The sequence below is a fragment of the Sus scrofa genome, chromosome 3 (assembly GCF_000003025.6).
Source record: "Sus scrofa isolate TJ Tabasco breed Duroc chromosome 3, Sscrofa11.1, whole genome shotgun sequence".
Taxonomy (NCBI): Eukaryota; Metazoa; Chordata; class Mammalia; order Artiodactyla; family Suidae; genus Sus; species Sus scrofa.
Window position 1 is genome coordinate 47,105,608 of NC_010445.4, and position 17,933 is coordinate 47,123,540.

The window sequence follows — 17,933 nt, forward strand, 5'->3', positions numbered from 1 at the left end:
ACCCGCAACCTCATGGTTCCTAGTCGGATTCGTTAACCACTGCGCCACGACGGGAACTCCTATCCCATGTTTTAATAATGAGCTGATTAAACTTCCAAAAAATACTCATGAGATTTTGTTTAGTGTCATGCTAAAATTTGGAATTAACTTTGAACAGTTGCATCTATGTTGACTAAGATCAGTGAATCCTAAGCTATTTTTGAATGTTTACTTAATTTATAATGTAGTAAGTCTAATTTTCCAAATTAATTTCAAGTATGTCCTTAGTATAGTCTAATTGCATTTTTTTTTTGTGGTAGTTGACATTAGCCCATTCATATTGATTGACTGGCTATGATTTCTCTGTTGCTGTGTCTGTGTGTGTTTGTGTGTAAATTGTTTAGAAACTTTTCAATAACAGACCTGTTTCCCTTGCTTTTTAAAAGAAGTGTGTTTATTTCCTAATAAATTTACAAAGTCCTCAAAAAGAGAGTCTGTAAAGCAGTGTAGATATAAGGGCAAATAGTTACTATAAATTTTATGAGTGATGTGACTGGTAACGATCCAGAAATGTTTGTTCAAGAAAGACCTGAATTTTCCCAGATCCAGACATATTCTGTTTTGTTGTTTGTCTTTTTTATTTTATTTATTTATTTTTTTTAAGGGCTGTACCCAAGGCACATGGAAGTTCCCAGGCTAGGGGTCTAATTGGAGCTATGCTGCTGGCCTAGGCCACAGCCACAGCAATGCAGGATCCAAGCCAAGTCTGTGACTTATACCACAGCTCACGGTAATGCTGGATCCTTAATCCACTGAGTGAGGCCAGGAATCGAACCCACAACCTCATAGTTCCTAGTCGGATTCATTAACTGCTGAGCCACAAGGGGAACTCCTCTAATGCATTTGTAATTTAAATCTTTAGAATATACATAATCAGGCTACAAGGAAAATTACAGTAATAGTAGCTTTCACACTTGCCTATGCATTTACCTTTACCCTAATTTCTTTATGTGGCTTCAGGTTACTATCTTCCTTTTATTTCAGCCTGAAGGACCCCCTTTAGCATTTCCTGAAGGGAAGGTCTAGTGGTAATAAACACCCTCGGCTTTTTAAAATCTTGAAATGTCATTTCTCCCTCATTGTTGAAGGATAGTTTTATTGGATATAAAGTTGTCCATTGATATTTCCCCCCCCCCCTTAAGTGTATTGGTTGTATCAACCCACTGACTTCTGGCCTTCAGGGTTTCTGATGAGAAATTGACAGGTCATCTCTTTGGGAATCCCTTGTGTGTGGTGAGTCAGCCACTTCTCTCTTGCTCCTTTTAAGATTCTCTCCATCTTTGCCTTTCAATATTTTGATAATGCATCTCAGTGTGAGTATTTTTGAGTTTCTTCTACTTTGTGTTTTTGAGCTCCTTGGATTTATAGATTTATTTATAGACATTTCAGTTCTTTAAATTTGGGAAGTTTTCAGGAATTATTCATTTTGCTCCTTTCTCTCTCTCTTCTCTGGCTGACATTCCCACAATGCCTGTGTTGGTCCACTTGATGATGTTTCACAAGTCTCTCAGGCTCTGTTCATTTTTCTTCATTTTTGTTTTTTCCTTTTCCTTAGACTTGATCATTTCAATTGTTCTTTCTATATGTGGAATGATTGTTCTGCTTGCACAAATCTGCTTTTGACCCCTTTTGAGATACTTTTCATTTCAGTGATTGTACTTTTCAGCTTTGAAATTTCTTTTTGGTTCTTTTTGAAAATAATTTAACCTACATTGATATTATTTTCTTTCTTTCTTTCTTTTTTTTTTTTTTGGTCTTTTTGCTATTTCTTTGGGCCGCTTCTGCGGCATATGGGGGTTCCCAGGCTAGGGGTCTAGTTGGAGCTGTAGCCACCGGCCTACGCCAGAGCCACAGCAACTCGGGATCCGAGCCGCGTCTGCAACCTACACCACAGCTCATGGCAACGCCGGATCGTCAACCCACTGAGCAAGGGCAGGGACCAAACCCGCAACCTCATGGTTCCTAGTCGGATTCGTTAACCACTGCGCCACGACGGGAACTCCTGATATTATTTTCTACATATTATTTTTCTTTTCTTGTTCATGTCTTCCTTTAACTCTTTGAGCATCTTTAAAATAATTGTTTTTAAGTCTTTGTGTAGTAATTTTGACATCTGGGCTTCCTCAGGTACAGGTTCTATTGATTTATTTTGCTGCTGCTTCTTTTTAAGGGCTGCAGGTGCAGCATATTGAAATTCCCAGGCTAGCGGTCAAATCGGGGTATAATTGCCAGCCTACACCACAGCCACAGCAATACCAGATACAAGCCATGTCTGTAACCCACACCAGAGCTCATAGCAACACCAGATTCTTAACCTAATTAGCAAGGCCAGAGATCAAACCCGCATTGTCATGGATACTAGTTGGGTTGGTTTTCCCTGAGCCACAATGGGAACTCCTATTTTGCTTCTTTGAATCAGCTATACATTGCTGTTTTTTTGTATGCCTTGAGCCCTTTTATTGAAAATTTGACTTTTGGATTCGATGAACATGGAAACTAGAGAAACCAGATTTTCCCCTTTCCCTAGAGTTTGGTGGAGTTTTAATTTTTTTTGTTTTAGCAAATCTTAGATATGGCCATTGAGTTCTAAGGATAAGTTTTCAGACTGCCTATCTCCTGTTTGTTTTCCTCTAGAGTTACTTTTCCATTAATGTTCTGTCTGTGATGTGGTGTCCATCCCCATTGAGGCTATGAAAGTAATGTAATTATTGATCGGTATGTTGAGGTTGTTGCTGAGTTCCTTCAATGGTTCGACATGTTTTTTCATATTTACACTCTCTAGATCATATGAATTTTCAAATTAAAGTGCATATTTAATCTCATATTTCTTTTTCTTCCTTTAGTCTTCTTACAATGTAATGATGTCTCTTATAATCAATAACTTCTTAGGATGAAAAAATGGATCCATTCCTCTGATATGTTCACTTAATTTCTAATAATGTACCACACAGTAAAGTATGTAAAGCACAACTGTCTTGCCATGATCAATCCTAAGGAACTGGTTTTCATTCTGGAATGATCCTTGAATTTCAATTTCTCAATAAACCCAAGAACACTTTTCTCTCCTGTGATGTGTTTAGTTCATTCACCTTTTTTTTTGCCATGCCTGCACCAAATGGAAGTTCACAGGCCAAGGAATGAACCTGAGTCACAGCAGTGCCCTGAGCCATAGTGGTGACAGTGCCAGATCCTTAACCTTCTGAGCCACCAGGAAACTCGTGTATTAACTTCTTGTAACAAGTCACCATAAACTTGGCTGGAATAGAACAACAGACATTTATTCTCCCATAGTTCTGGAGGCAGGAATTCTAAATCAAGGTGTTGGCAGAGCTATCCTGTTTCTGAAGGCTTCAGGGGGACTCTTTCCTCACCCCCTCCCAGCTCTTGCCAGTTGCCAGCAATCCTGGGCATTCCTTGGCTTGTAGAAGATGCTTTACTCCAGTTGCTGCCTCTGTCTTTATTTGGCCTTCATATGCCTCTGCATATCTCTGCCTGTGTCCCTTCTCCTCTTATTTTAAAGACACCACTCACCTAGGACGAATGGTCCACTCTGTTCAGTATGACCTCATTTTAACTAACTGCATTTGCAATGACCCTGGTTCTAAATAAGGTCATGTTTTGAGGTTTCTGAGGTTAGGACTTCAAGTATATTTTGTGGGGACACAATTCAACCTATAATATCATGTTCATATATTTCTTATGTATTTTCCCCTTTCTAAACCTGTGTGACTAGATCTAAAAATATTACTGAAATGACATCTAGGATAATCCAGTTGCCTTATGTGACCATCCTGCCTTGAGGTTATATTATGTTTTCACTACAGAGACCAAAATGAGATCATCCTCCTTCACTGTCTTCTTTCTTCTTGCAGATTTAAGTTGTTATGGTGGCACCTGCTTTTAGCTCATTGCATTAATCATCCCCCAGGAGAATGGAATGCTCTTGTGGGAGTCCTACTTTTTGTTTTGTTTTGTGTTGTTATTATACTCGATTTACAATGTTCTATCAATTTCTATTGCACAGCAAAGTGACCCAGTTATACATATATATGCATTCTTTGTATTCTTTTTTTTTCACATTATCCTCCATCCTATTCCATCACAAGTGATCAGATATAGTTCCCTGGGCTATACAACAGAATTTCATTGCTTGTCCACTCCAAATGCAATAGGTTGTATCTACTAACCCCAAACTCCCAGTCCTTCCCCCTCCCTCTTGACACCCACAAGCCTGTTCTCCATGTCCATGAGTTTCTTTTCTGTAGATAGGTTCATTTGTGCCCTATATTAGATTCCAGATGTAAGTGATATCATATGGTATTTGTCTTTCTCCTTCTGACTTACTTCACTTAGTATGAGACTCTTTAGTTCCAAGGCCCGTTTTTGTTTAACTTTTATAATACAAACATATTAAAGGCTCATTCTCCAGCTTTATGTGTTTCCCTGATGCTCTCCTTATCCTGTTTTAGTAAGTGACTTTAGTATTTGTCAGTCTATTCACTATCCACATTAATGTTATTTATTATGAAAGGTCCACAGCCCTTTCCTGTAATACTGAATCACAAAACATTCTGAAAGAAGCAAGGACTGTCCTGATGTCCTAGTCCTGAATGCAGTAAGTGGTAAGGGCTAATCTGATTGAGAATATTTATACATTCTCTAGCCTGTTTAATGTAAATACTCGTACCTTTTTACGGAAGTCATAGTGCATATGGTTATCACCTAGAAATCAATAAATGGCATATACACAATATGACCTAACATATGAAAAACCTTGAATTATGAATCATATTTGGCAAGGACTTCAGATCAGGGCTTCAAGCCTAACCTACAAATCACCGAAAGTTAGTTGTCCAAATGGATTATATTTTAGCCTCCGTTACCCATGATCTTTTTTTGCCACACCCAGTGCATGCAAAAATCCCCAGGCCAGGGATCAAACCAACTCCACAGCAGAGACCCAAGCCATAGCAGTAACAATGCCAGATCCTTGACCACTAGGCCACCAGGGAACTCCATCCATTTCTTATTAATAAATGTTTTAGTTAACTGCCATTAATGCAATTAATGTAAAGCATGTATGAAATCTCCACTTATGAATGCTCTGTTTAAAAGAGAGACCCTTTTATTAAACAAGATTGTGTAATTTTTTTCTTAATTACTCAGAAAGATTCTCTAGTACATTTTAGGCAGCAGCATTACGTTCAACTCATATTCTTAAGATGTGCATGGTAAATAACCTCAGTTAAGCTCATTTATGCATTTATTAAAACATGATAGAACTACTGTTTATGCTAAGAGAAAAGGCAGATGTGTGGGAGAAGTGGGCAATTGTGTTTCTGCTTGTTGTATGTGCATCTAAAGCTCTACTTGCCCAATAAGACCAAATGTTCAGGAGTAGCAATGGGATACAAGCTTATTGAGAATTCCAGCCTAGCATGCTAGTTAAACCTTCGGAAGTCATGCTAAAGGATTATGTGATGACATTCTACTGACCAAAGCAGTAAATCGATGACTGCTGGCAAGTCACTTTCCCAGATGTCTAGTTTCTACTTATTTCTGTGAGAATTAAGAATGAGCATCTCAAAAGAAATGTATGACTCTATGACTTATTGTGAAAATTCTTTGAGACTCTCCTATAAACCAGAATTCTTACAGCTAAGCTCATTACTGTCCATTTCAAAAGGAAGTATCATGAGCTGGGATTTGAGCTGTCCCTGCAAAACCTTGGAACTGGCATCAGATAGTATATCTGTGCCCACTAAGGAGCCTGTCAGCTGCCAAATCAGGTTGGCAGAAAGTTTCAGCTTTCAACAGGTACAGAGGTACTTATGAGAATAAGCCTTGAGCATGCTGTAAAGCAGGCAGATTCCTCCAGCCTCTCCCTGGGTCCTCAGCACCTTCCTCTTGGGGCTACTGCTCTTTTTCTGATGGCACTGGAAGCTGTCCTAGCATTTACTGCTTAGGGCCCATACCCTCTGAACTGCTTTATGCTTCCTCCTTAGAATCAGTTAGCTGACACTTCAAAGGCCAGCATGCAGGGGACTGTGGTTGATGGTGTCCACTGCACTGAGGCTCCATTGGCAGGACCCATCTGGCCCAGAGTCTACCATGGTGACTCTTCTCTAACAAGCCCTCATGATCTTTCTTCTCTTTTATTTTGCATTAATATTTTATTTCTCTTGTTTCCTTGCTTGCTGTGTTAGATATATATTGCTGCATAAAAATATTAGCCCACATTTAGCAGTGTAAACCAAGACAAATTTATATCTCACTGTTTCAGTGACACATGTGTATAAATATGGCTTAGTTGGGTTCTGTCTGAGGCCATGATCAAGGCATCAGGCAGCGCTTGTTTTCACATGGAAGCTGAACTGGGGAAGGATCCACTTCCAGGCTCATTTGTTTTGTTGGTAGAATCCATTTCCTTGTGGTTAAAGAAATGAGGGCTTCAGTACTTTGCTTTTTGTCAGCCAGAGGCTTCCCTCAGCTTCTAGAAGCTGCCCACAGTTCCTCATCTTGGAGGCCTCCCCCAAATAGCTGCCTGCTTCATCACAACCTGCAAGAGAGAGTCTCCAACAAGACAGGTTACTGTTTTATGCAACTGAAACCCACATGCATAATTACAGATGTCCGTCACCTTTGCTGTATTCTATAGATTAGAATTAAGTCACAGGTCATGTCCACACTCAAGAGGAGGGGGTCATGCAAGGGTATACCAGGTGACAGGAATCATGGGGACCAACTTCCAAGTCTATCTGCCCCATTATCCCTTATGGCTTCCAAAGATTCATGCCCCTCCCAAATGTAAAATACGTTCATCCCATCCTGAGGTCTCCAAGAGCCTTATCCTATGAGAACATCAGCTCAAAGTCCAGAATCTCATCATGTAAGTCAATTCTGTTAAAGTGACTTTGTGTGATGTTCTTCTTGATCAGCTAATCTGTAAATCTACAGAGTCAGCAGCCATTTTAAACTCAAATTATCCATCTCCTTTCATGCACCCAACACGCAGTGGTGGGATGCCATTGATAACAGCTATAGACATTCCTATTCTAAAAAGGAGGAAAAGGTAAGTACAAAACAGACACTGTTAGAGTTCCTGTTGTGGCTCAGTGGAAACTGACTAGTATCTGACTAGTATCTATGAGGACACAGGTTTGATCCCTGGCTTTGCTCAGTGGGTTAAGGATCTGGCCTTGCCATGAGCTGTGGTGTAGGTTGCAGACTGCAGACATAGCTTGGCTCTGGCATTGCTGTGGCTCTGGCTTAGACTGGTGGCTACAGCTCCTCTTTGGCCCCCTAGCCTGGGAATTTCCATATGCTGTGGGTGCAGCCCTAAAAAGACCCCCCCCCCCAAAAAAAGTAAGATGTTAGGAGTTTCTTGATTAGGTTTCAAAGGGTGGAAGTAATTTTCCATGGTTCTTGGTTCTACCCTCTGAGTTTTGGTTCAGCCATGGGAGTCATCTTCCCTTTTCCATGAGGGTAACTGAGTAGTTTTAACAGTCTGCTTCCAGCCAGTAGAATTTTAGGGTTTGGATAACCTCCTTTTATTTTGTGCTATGGTTTTTCAGTCCAAGCTGGCAACATTTTTACTGGCATAATTTTATCAAGAACCTGTGGGTCTCCTATGTATTTCCCTGAGGTTCACATCTTTAGATAAAACCCCTATGTATTTTTAGATAAGCCCTTCTTTACCTTGTGTTTCTGCTGTGAAGGCTGAGGAACTACATTCTCTAGGTTTTTAGGGGCCTCTGGTGTAACTGAGAGGATCCATAAGGACGCAATTGATCAGCTGAAAGGCCTTATGAATACTCTGAGCATTTGATCTTCCTGAGGTTTAATGAAATTTGTATAGTCACAGTCTTGGCTTTTTTTTTCCTCTGTTGTCCAGAGAATTTTCAAAGTCACCAAAACTCAGCTCTTTTTTGTTTGTATCTTTAAGTCTTTGCCCAATTAATTGATATCTTTCCACTCACATTTTATTGTAAGTAGCTACAACAAACCAGAAAGTACCTACATCTTGGAAATCTCCTTAGCTATAGAGCCAAGTTCTGCTTCTCAAATAACTTCAAGCTCTTGAAACTGCATAACAGGAATCCCACTTCTTACAGCTTCCAAAAACATGCTCTTCACTTCCATTTGAGCCCTCTCTAATAGGATTCTCAATACTCACATTTCTACTAGCAATCTATTTCAGGCAATTTAGATTTTCTCTCATGCTCCTTAAAATTCCTCCATCCTCCTCCATCTGCCTGCATCCACAGTCACTCTCATGTTTTTAGGTAGTGTTACAGCAAGATAACGTGTCCAGGTACCAAATCTATGTTATCTATTGCTGCCTAATAACATATATTTACTATCCAATATTTTCTATGGGTCAGATTTAGCTATGCCCTTTGCAAAACTTCAGTGAAGTTGTCGGCCAGGTTTGGACTCTCATCTGGAAGACTGAATATGGGAGGATCTGTTGTCAAACTCATTCAGGCTATTGGTAGAATTTTTTTTCTTTTTAGGGCCACACCCATGGTGTATGGAGGTTCCCAGGCTGGGGGGTCGAATCAGAGCTACAGCTGCCAGCCTACACCACAGCCAGAGCAACATCAGATCTGAACCACATCTGCAACCTACACCACAGCTCATGGCAATGCTGGATCCTTAACCCACTAAGCAAGGTCAGAGATAGAACTTGCAACCTCATGGTTCCTAGTTGAATTTGTTTCCTCTGCACTATGATGGGAACTCTGAAGTTATTTCCTTGTGCTTGTGAGTCTGAGGGCCTCAGCTTCTTCCTGGCTGTTGGCTGGAGGCTGCCTTCAACTCTGTGCTATGTGGTCTCTTCAAAATGGTCACATGCTTCATGAAAAGTAGCATGGGAGGAAATTTGCAATGTATATCTATTTTTTCCATTCTGTTCTTTAATTATATGTTTTTTCCTGACCTCTCTTGTCAATTTGTTTATTCTCTTTCAATTCCACTTTTCTGTTTTTTCTTCATTTATTTTTCTTTTTATGGCTACATCTGTGGCACATGGAAGTTCCTCGTCTAGGGGACAAATCAGAGCTGCAGCTACCAGCCTATGTCCCAGCCACTGCAACATCAGATCCCAGCCACATCTGTGACCTAAGTAGCAGCTTGCAGTAATGCCAGGTCCTTAACCCTCTAAGAGAGGCCAGGGATCAAACCAGCATCCTTACGGAGACTACATCAGGTCCTTAACTAGCCAAGCCACAACAGGAACTCCTCATAGCTTCTTTCATGCTGTGGCATTTATGATTCCCAAAGTTAAGCCAACTCAAACTAGTATAGGCAAATGGGAAATCCTGCTATCCAGCAAGAATGGGAAGCTTCAGGGGCAGAGAGAGTCAAGGAAACAAACTCTGCCCCTTAGAGCCTTTCAGTCCCTCCTGTAAGTCAGGCTCTGCCCTGTGGTAGGAACCTCACCTTTTGTGAGCTCTGAGTTTTATCTTTTCCAACTCTCACTATCAGAAAGACACCTTTTCTTGCTCTACTCTGATTTAAAAATATCTTGGAGATGTACTCTAACATGCTCAACTATTGTGGAAAGCACACCTCAGAGGAAAGGGTGATAAGACTGGCCAGATCAGGTCTGGCCTCACCTTGGCTTAAGCACATGTGGCTCTTGGGACACCACCTAGGAACATGGTAGCCCTACGCATAGGGCCAGGGTTGGCAGTTCTAGCTACAAGGGCTGGGTGCCAAGAGGTAACACCATTTTATTACATGCTCTTTTCTTTTTCTTTCTCTCTTCCTGCATTTTCTTCTCTTCTCTGTTTTTCCTTTTCAAATAAATTAGCTTTCTTTTCCTCCCTGTTCCTCTTTCTTGTACAATAGAACAGATCTAGACCACCAAGGATGTCTAAAATAATTCTGCTCTTATAATTCCCCATTTGGCTGCCTGGGATCATAAGAATTATTCTACCCACTTCAAGAAGATTTTCCCTTTTGTCCATCTGTCAGCTTAAGCAGACGACTCTCCCTGAAGTTGACGTAAGGAATCTTCCTGCTCCTATGATGAGCTGGCAGCCAGAAGCATGTGTCCTCCTGTCAGGCATTGGCCTGAAACATAGGGCATAAGAAATCAGTAACAACCAGGGGTCAAAGAGCTTAAACAACCATTATTTAATCCTTAGTCTGTACTTTCTGCAGTAATTAGGGCTTTGTTATTTTCATTAATAACTCATCAGGACTCTAATTTAAAAGGTTATTATAGTTCTTATGAATTCAAGATATGGGGGTTATTATTCCAAATACATTGACCTCTTAAAATTTAAGTGGATTCTCTCATGATGTAGTTTCTACATGTAAGAAAAAAATTTCTTTCCTAAGAACAGGTTGGAAAAATATATTTGAGGAAAATAAAGAAATTACTTTAACTGTAAGTTTTAATTTTAAGTGTGTTTCATTAAATTTTTTCCTTTTGTTTTTTTTTAATCTTGAAGAAATATACACCAGTAGGTTCCTAGAACAAATTTAAAAATTATTAGAAAATACTTTGCAATTTTTTTAAATGACTTGCAAACAAGAAAATAATAGAAAGGTCCTACTGTATAGCACAGGGAACTATATGAAATGTCCTCTAATAAACCAGAATGTAAATGAATATGAGAAAGAAAATATATACATATAACTGAATCACATTGCTGAACACCAGAAACTAATACAAACTTGTAAATCAACTATATTTTAATTTTAAAAAGGATATAATAGAAAGAGAAGATTATTACCAGAATGAACCCTAGTTACCATATTGAAAGAGACACAAAACATTTCAGTGTGTTTGAGTTCCTGTTGTGGTGCAGTGGTTAACGAATCTGACTAGGAACCATGAGGTTGCAGGTTCGATCCCTGGCCTTGTTCAGTGGGTTAAGGATCTGGCGTTGTCATGAGCTGTGGTGTAGGTTGCTGTGCCTCTGGCATAGGCTGGCGTCTACAGCTCTGATTCAACCCCTAGCCTGGAAAAATCTCCATGTGCCATGGAAGCGGCCCTAGAAAAGGCAAAAAGACAAAAAATAAATAAATAAATAGATAGATAATAAAAAAAATTTAAAAATTTCAGTGTCTGGAAAGCTATAAAAGCAGTTTTAAAGATTTAGGTTACCAAAGTGATGGGAGAAAAAAAATTGAAAACAGAAGAGATAGGAAGCCATTTTAGCTATATCTGAAATATTTTATTTATTTTTGAAAGGTCCAAAATCTTAACACATAGCCCTCTTTTATATGCAGATTGGTTTGAAATATCTCCTAATTTGAAATAATAATGGTAAGAGGTATGTTGGACACAGATTTAAAAGAGCTCTGTTTACTTCATGTGAATAGGCAGCTCAAATGGCCCCTATATTTGTAGAAAGGACGAGAAGTCAAATTGTGATGAGAAAAGCTACAGTTAAATATTAGGGAAAATGTAGATATTCAACTGAAAACAAGGCCAATTTGGTGTTGGAGAGGAGAGTGATCTCATGATTTATTTGCTCATTTAAGTAGAGAATGGTTATTTCAGGTTGAGGACAGTAAATTACTCTGAAGTCCTACCCATTTGTGCTTGTTGGGGCTTCTGAGTGACTTTACTTTTGTGGATAATAAGGTGATGACTCAGCCACAGCTCACAGAACTCCAAATCCCACATCCCAGGAGGTAGCTGAAGAAAAGGCAGCTTCTCAGAAGCCTCTCCAAACCAGCATGTCTCCAAGGTCTGTCTTGAGTGTCACAGCCAATATCACCAGCTCCAGGCCCCACTTCCAGACTTGATGACCACATAACAAGCCCTCACCAAGCACTGCTAAGATGTTATGAGGCCATAAAGACACAGAGGTTTATGTCAACACCAGGAGTCGAGGGGTCCTGCCTCTGCAGGACCTCTGTACTTTGCAAACAAAGACACCTGAGATTGTACATGTGGGTTTATCTGTGAACTGGACTTGATCTCCCCAAACCCCAGGCTTACTATAGTTCTGTAATAACAGGCATGTTGGAATGAATGCAGAAAAACTCCTTGTTTTCAGATACATCCCAACCCAAAACAGAAGGGAAGGGATACAGGATGCTTAGTCAACAGAACACATTCTGTGCATGTTGGGGTGTTAATGGAGGTACAAGAGGGAAAAAATAGAAGATGCAAAAGGGTGAGGTCCTGGGAACAGAAGAGGGGATGGGGGAGCAGTTTGCTACAAGTAGCGATCACAAAACGAAGGCCATTGGAATATGTTCTGGCCATGACTTTATAGAAAAACCCTAGGGAGGAGCTTTTAGGAGAATGGCTTCCCTACTGAGGAAGAGAGACAGAAGGGCATCTAAAAGTAAAATCATGATGTGGAAACAGCTCATCAGAGATCTATGTAAACCTTTGGCAGATTGCCCAGGTGGCCACTGCCCTCATATCTCTCCTTGTGGGATTTTCTGTGGAATGTCCCTCCAGTTCTGTCTGTTAAAATTCCACCCAGCTTCTCCCCTCCAATGAATTTGTGCGTGTGTGTGTTTGTGTCTTTTTAGGACCCCACCCATGGCATATGGAAGATCCCAGGCTAGGGGTTGAATTGGGGCTACAGCTGCTGGTTTACACCACAGCCACAGCAATTTGGGATCTAAGCAACATCTGTGACCTACACCATAGCTCACAGCAATGCTGGATCCTTAACCCACTGAGTGAAGCCAGGAATTGAACCTGTGTACTCATGGATGATAGTCAGATTCATTTTGGCTGAGTCATCATGGGAACTCCTGATGAGCCATTTTTATTGTTTTTTATTTTTATTTTTAATTTTGTTTTATTATTTTAAAAATCAATTTTGTTTGAATACAATTACATATATGAAGTGCAGAGATTTTAGGTACACATTTCAGTCAGTTCTTTTTTAACCTTTTCTCTTCTTTTGTTAAAATTTTATTTATTCATTTATTTGCTTTTTAGGGCTGCACCTGTGGCATATGGAAGTTTCTGGGCTAGGGGTGTAATCCACTATAGCTGCCAGCTACACCACAGCCACAGCAACACTGGATCCGAGCTGCATCTGTCTATGAATCTACACCACAGCTCACAGCAATGCCGGATCTGAGCAAGGCCAAGGATCAAACCCATATCCTCATGGATACCAGTTGGGTTCATTAACCACTGAGCCACAATGGGAACTCCTCAATGTTTCTTTTTTAAAGGACATTAAAATAGCTTACCATTCAGAGAATGCTGTGAATATCAAGTTTTGGAAGATGGAAGTAGGTGGCTTTGGATGTGTGCACCTGGAGAGAGTTCACTGGAATTCAACCCGCTGAGCTGCTGCTTCTCTGCATTCAAGGGTCAAGTTCTAGGAGAGAGAACTGGAGCTGGCCAGCTCATGTCCTCCCCTCTTCCCCAACCCCCACTGCCCCTGCAGCATGTGGAAGTTCCCAGGCCATGGATTGAGCCCACACCACAGCAGTAACCAGAGCCACAGCAGTGACAATGCCAGTTACCTAACCTGCTGAGCCACCAGGGAACTTTAGGCATTGGCCAGCTCAGATTAGATATTCTCCCTTTTCAGATAACCACAGGCTAAGAAGGTAGCACTAAAAATTGTGAGCTCCACTGCCTCCCCTTGTAGGGTCTATGACAAGTAACACTGGATCTACTTGTCCCAGACAAAATAAAAAGAAATCAACTAGATGTTTCATGAGCTTCCTCAGCTTTCTTCACCCATTTCTTGAAAACTCATTCCTCCCTTCCCTGCTTTTCTGTAATAAATAGAAGTAGAAGACATGAAAAGATGAAATCTACTTCCAGCAGGCAAGCTCCTTACACATTGCCCAGGCTTGCTGGCACCTTTCCCCTCACTGTAATCCTGGGGACAAAATAGACCTGCTCCTTCTCTTATTGACATGTTTCTGTAGATAAGCCCTGGAAGGTTTTTTGGGTTTTTTGTTTGTTTGTTTGTTTGTTTGTTTGTTTGTTTTAACAAGGCTCAGATATATTGTAGTCAAAATCCTCCTTAACAGCTCTAACTGGTTAAGTCAAAATAGGTATTTAGTAGCATTAAGATGAGATGGATCTTAACTATGTCCTGCTTTTATAAACAAATGCCCTTGTCTTTTAAACTGTCACTGTCCCTGCCTTAAAAAGTGGTGAGTCTGTAGAAGACTTTTGAATGCTTTTTGGTTGATAATTTATTTCTAGATGCTCCCATGTGAACTAATTTTAGGGTAAATTGATTAAATCTTGTTTTAAACATATACTATGAGACACCAGGAGGTCCTCTGAGCACTCTTTATGATCATGGACTGATTATAATAGATCAGTAAATGAAATTGGAGTTTCATTGCATTTAACCACCTCTGGCTATATTCTGCATTTTAAAAAGCTAATTATGTAATGTGATGGTTAATTTTAGGTGTCAACTTGCCTGGACCATGGGGTTCCCTGATTAAACATTACCCTGGGTAAGTCTGTGAGGGTGTTTCCGGATGACATTAGTGTTTTTGTCAGTGCTCAGCAAAGCAGACAGCCCGCCCCAGTGGGGGTGGGCATCGTCTAACCCATTGAGGACTTGAACAGAGCAAAAGACAGAGGAAGGTGGAATTCTCTCTCTGCCTGCCTGCTGAGTTGGGACACCAATCTTCTTATGCCCTCAGATGGACACATCATCGGTTCTCCTGGTTCTTAGGCTTTTGGACTCAGAATGTAATTATGTCACTAGCTTTCCTGGGTCTCCAGCTTGTAGACTGTGGATTGTGGGACTTCTCAGCCTCCATAGTCATGTGAACTAATTTCTATAATGAATTTATATAAATGTATTTTATATAGATGCATGAATGTAATCAGATGCATGTATGTATATACACATACACTCACATATAAATACACACATGCATCTGATTACATTCATGCATCTGAGTGGTTCTATTTCCCTGCAGATCCCTGACTAGTAAGATATATAATAACTATGCATGACCTTGGCTTCTCAGACTACCTAGATGGTGAAACAAATGGGGAATATTGATGAAAGAACAAAGAAGCTCTCAGGGACATTAAAATGTGTGATTCTTGATTGTGCCTATTTTGAGCCACCACACAAGCGCTGTGGGGTTGCACTCACTTTGGCAGTGATCCAGAGCTTTTCTGAACTCTTAATCACCTGACAACTTCTCCCCACCTGTAGCCCTGCCACCAGCTGAAAAAATGTCCTGTTGTTTTTGTTTTTGTTTTAAGGGGAAAGAAATCTTTTCAACTGTGAATATTTCCCTCTAGGTACCTGGGCTTTTCAGTTTCTCTTTCAGATTCTTACCTGTCTGGCTTGTATAGTGTCCAGCAGAGGTAGAACCAATTCCAGAGCCCATGAACAGTGTCATTTTGACCTATGCACCTTTCACAAGGCCTCAGACATAGTCAGATTTTCAGGAAGGACGTGGCTTTAGGAAGAAACCAACTGCCAGATGCTGGCCCTGTTCACTGCCCTCAGGAAAAGCGCTCTCAGATTCTGGATGTCAGCTTTCATCTAAAATAGTTCATTAGTGAACATTCTATGTGAAAGGCAGTAGATGCCCAAGTTTCTCCAAACAGTCTCCCTGAAGTGTAGTTTTCTTTTTCAGATAGAAACACTGTGTGTACATTGGTAGACAATGCCCCTGTGGACACTCAGTGCATTTTATTTGATTGTGTTATTTTAAAATCTTTACTGGGTATTTTCTTTAAATTAATCTCTTAGCCACTTGCTTTTATCAATGGCTTTTAAAAAATTAATCTGGTTTGGGACCAATATTTATGATTTCTTAGGTACCACAGAAAAGTAAAAGCACAGTTTTCAGACTCAATTAGAGCCTCAGTTTGGGTTTTAGAGTCACACAGAACAAGCTTTGAAAATAAAAGCTGGTTATAAACTGTGGATTTGGACAATTCAACTTCTGTAAACTCTAATTTCCTCATCTATAAAATGGACATAATTTTTGTGGGGATTAAATGAGAAAATCTATTTAAATAGATGTTCAGTGTTTGGCACACAGTAAGTTTTCAATGCTGTTGCTCATCTTTTTAGTGTTGTATTTTCATTATTATTATTATTATTATTATTATTATATCTGTTCCCTCCATTGTTCACATTTTTATGCTATTGAAAAATGGGCAGCTGTTCTTTCTTTAAGTATCTGTTTAAATTGAAATGTAGTTAATTTAGAAGGTTGTGTTAGTTTCAAGTGTATGGCAAAAGGATTTGGTTGTACAGCATATATTATTTTTCAGATTCTTTCCCGTTTTTATCAAGCTGTTGGTCTGTATTACCTCCATCCAGTTTTACTCATACATACAAAATGTTGTAACATAAACACATGCATCATGTAATCAAACAAATATAATGGAAATGATGGATTGTGCCTTGTTTTTTTTCAAATCTATTAGTCTTGAAGCAAATTAATAAGAATTTGTAGAGGAAAAGTCAAAGCAAATATGAGATTGTCTTTGATGCACTCCAGTGAATATATATATATCTCTAAGGATTATTTGGTGATGATGAGATGTCATCAAACTTATGTCTCATAAAATATAGCAAAAAAAGTAAAATATAGCAAGATACTGCTCTATGGGGTGGATTTTCCTGTTCTTCCTTTACGTTGCTGTAAGGTCCTAGACTTCTGTATCTGATTTTTCTCATAACTTGATCCCAGAGAAGATAAATTTGGAGTTTCCTTTATTTTGGAAACAATAATTTCCTTTTAAAATCCCTATTCCAATTTTTAAACCTCCTTCCTAAATCTGTTTTTACTTTCTCGAGTAAAGTATATTCAATTAAAGGAGGCATAAAACAAAACATAAGCATTAGAAATAAAATGATCATTATCTGCTTCTTGAAAATGCAAGATAATATCCTAGAAAACAACAAATAAACATTAAGAGTTCAGTGGAGACCCCAGAGCCAAGGACAGTCCACCACCTGATCCCTGAGCTTCACAGGAAATCACTTAAGCTGTGCTGGCCTCTCGGTGCTAAGTGTCACCTTCCTCACCCGGTTCGGAGAGAGAGTAAAAATGTCACCACAGGGGCCAAACTGTCCCTTTACTGCCACTACAGCTCTGGGTGTGGGAATGGACGGGCAGTGAGATGAAGCCCGGGACCAGGGCTCTGCTTACACTGTCCCCAGAAGGGGGGCCGGCTTCACCCGGCTGTTCCTGCTCCCAGGTGCCCAGCTCCTGGCATCTCTTGGACCCCGTCATCCAAGAGACAGGGAAGGGATGAGGCCCCTGAGGGACAGCTGTGCAGAATAGGCACTCACCTGCCTCCTCCTGTGACACCAGCAACATGGGGGAAGATATGGGGCCTTTCTGAGCCTCCCGAGCAAGCAATGTAGCTGCTTGTCCACAGAAACAGTGTCTCCAGGGAGGAGCGAGCTGCAGGCATCAGGAGCCAGTTTCTCATGTCCCTCATCCCCAGGGGGGGAGACAAGGAGAGTGGCCACCACCTGCTCCTTTATTCCTGTTCACTCGCCCCGCCCTGAAGAGGGGTCAGCATCTCCTGTGTAAGGTGCTACCCTGCGCAGGGCAAGTTCCAGCTCTGAAAGGGAGGCGCCCAGGAGGAAACACCTTCAAAACCCCGAGTCTGAATGGTGCTGTGATGAGTCCAGGCCCTGCTCGCTGAGGTGAGCTGCTGGGGAAGGAAAAGCAGCTCTAACCAGGAAGCTATGACCCAGAGGACTCATGTCCCCAAGAACCACCTCCCTCAAGTCTGTATTCAGGCTTCTTTTCTGCTCAGAGGGGCGGGAGTAAAGCAAAGCATTTCCAGGTCCCCTGCAGCTTCTGGAGGGATGCGGTCACAGCTTCCACCTGCAGTCATTCCCAGGTGCACCTACCTGGTCAGGGGGCTTCCAGGAGTTAAACAGGGTGTTTTAGCTTCATACTCATTACCTGGGAGGCAGGTGCTC